Source organism: Neolamprologus multifasciatus, chromosome 10 (assembly GCF_963576455.1).
Source record: "Neolamprologus multifasciatus chromosome 10, fNeoMul1.2, whole genome shotgun sequence".
Taxonomy (NCBI): domain Eukaryota; kingdom Metazoa; phylum Chordata; class Actinopteri; order Cichliformes; family Cichlidae; genus Neolamprologus; species Neolamprologus multifasciatus.
Genome location: NC_140448.1, coordinates 9427855 through 9430288, shown reverse-complemented (window position 1 = coordinate 9430288; position 2434 = coordinate 9427855). Strand labels below are relative to the sequence as shown.

Here is a 2434-nt window from a genome sequence, read left to right as displayed (position 1 = left end):
CCAGGGCATGAAGCAGGCATGGAGGAGATCCAGGCCCCAGACATCCAGAGGCCCCAGAGTGCAAGAGCCCAAGGAGGACCACCGGAGGGGCATCCGTGCCACCCTCATGGGAAGGGCTGAGGATCCTCAGATGAGGGGTCACCCAGTAGCCACCGGGCAGAAGCTAGAGGTAGGGATGGGTATTGATAAGATTTTCACGATTCCGATTCCATTTTCAATTCTGTTTAACGATTCAATTCTTTATCGATTCTCTTATCGATTCTTTTTTAAAAAGGAGAACACTAAGGTCGATTAGCTTAGAACTTTGTTTTATATCTTCTCTTTGAACAAGATAGAAATTTAGGAGTAACATGGCCTTACAAACCCAACAGTTAGATCTTAAGAGATCCAGCCTATAGCTCTTTAATGGGGTGTCACAGCGTCCCCAGGAAAAAAAATTGTAAATGTAAAACAATAAAATAAATATTCTTCTGTAGCAATAACAAAGTATAACATAAATTATTCAGTAGCAATTACACAAGTATATCCAGTAATGTCCCTGCCTACAATTAAACACATTCACTTACTGAAAATTGGGGGCATCTGCTGTGGCAAATGGGTGCAAGCCTTTTACCACAAACTTAGTCACTGCTCGGTGACATTCGTCTATCCTGGCCTGAAAGGAGACGCTAACGGTAGACTGCAGCGAGAACTGCCAGCATCTGAGCCAGCCAGACTCTGTCTGTCTCATCATGGTCACCTAAATGCACAGCTAACATAATATGCACTGTTAGTTGATTATTTACCTGCCGCATTAACGGGAGAGGACGTGCAAACGTTACCGCTGCTGCTGGGTTGAGATTCACGAGTCCGGAGCGGAATTAAAAACACGACATTCATTTGAGGTCATCGTGTGTTTTGTGAGCAAATGCTTTTGCATATTCGTAGTGTTTCCTGCCTTAAATGAAATATCTACTTTTCATGTATTGCAAGTTGCCCTGTTGTCATCCATTCTCGTAAAGCATAACCAAACTTTTGAGCGTTCGAGCCGCTTAGTATCGAAAACCGGTTCTCAACAAGAACCGGTTTTCGATACCCATCCCTAGCTAGAGGGGGCTGTACCGGCGTGCCCGCCGGCTCCGCATTTACTCTACAGTAACAGTTTGTTTTTTTGTTTTTTGTTTTTTTACTGAAATGTATATGCTGTTTTTTCCTCTTCATACTCTTCTGAATCAAACATTAGAGATGCCATTAAAAGCCTCTTTTCCCTCTCAGTGCTCTTTGATCAGTTAGTTAGGTTTAACTTCAATAATAAATATGAAATAATGTCAGAATGCAACAACAAAAAATTCTGTCTCTTTAAGGAAATTAAGAATTTAAAAAAAAAAAAAAATCCACTACAGTAGATTCCTAAGAAAACCATCTGGTTTGATGATTTGTTCTGCTTTCCTGCAGAGCATTATCCTCTATTGCTGGCATCTGTAGATTTCCAGATAGGAAGAGAGGCATCCTTTTCTATTTACTGAGATTGCCACACAGGGGTGTGGCTCCATGTACTTTTATCGCCCCATTACAGCCACCATTATGTCACTTGCAACACCAACAATCCACCTACCTAGCATTTCTTCAGAGACACACTTCATAGCAGACAGTAGCCCTGGTACATAACTGCAATTCAACAAACTGAAAAAAGAAGCTGCAGATCTCACCTTTGAAATGAATCCTTGGCCTTGAGTGGATTTTTCTTTGTTTGCGCTACTATTTAAAAATCAGAGCCTCATTGAACGAAGGTTCTCTGCAGGCACTGGATGCTTGTGGGTACTCTTGAGGCACTTTGGTTTCCTCTCACGGTCCAAACACATGCTTGTTAGGATTACACTATCCCTGCTAATGACAAAATATTTTAGCAATCAGTGCTTTCACATCAACAGTTTGAAACACTGATTTTTACTTTTATTTTTGTTTTTGCTCTCTCTTGTTGGATATATATTAACATATATTCATATATACAATTTAATCTTGGAGCTCATGAATGATTACCGCATCATGACTCACTGCTGAGGTCAAAACAATACTTTTGAAAACACTCAGGCAGGAAAAGTGTTCACTGGTGCTTCAAAAATAACCACAGTTATAAATGTGAGCATAAGTGATTGTCTGCCTTTTTGCAGTAGTATAGCCTGTGCTGACCTTTACAAAGTACAATTCCTCCACCACCACCCCACATAGACCTGTGATCTGTGGATGGATGGAAAGATTACAGTATGTTGGAATGTTGAATACTTAAACATATGTTGAAAGTATTTCTCTTATTTGTTGCAATTGTTGATTTGTTTTTAATGAAAAATGAAAATAAAATGAAATAAAAATAAAAATAGGTCAGTGAGTCATGGAGAGATTTCAGCAGAGTGTGGTTTTGAGAAATAAAATGCTATTTTGAAGGTCTATGCTGCAT

General features: G+C 39.8%; 1 long non-coding RNA gene across 1 annotated transcript; it reads right to left on the bottom strand.

The window, feature by feature from the left end:
* Positions 1–277: 277 nt before the first annotated feature.
* Positions 278–980, bottom strand: LOC146509573 (uncharacterized). The gene is made up of 2 exons (XR_014876516.1): positions 786–980; positions 278–739 (listed from the first exon to the last, which is right to left on the bottom strand). It is a non-coding gene; the product is annotated as an uncharacterized LOC146509573 (long non-coding RNA).
* Positions 981–2434: the final 1454 nt, after the last annotated feature.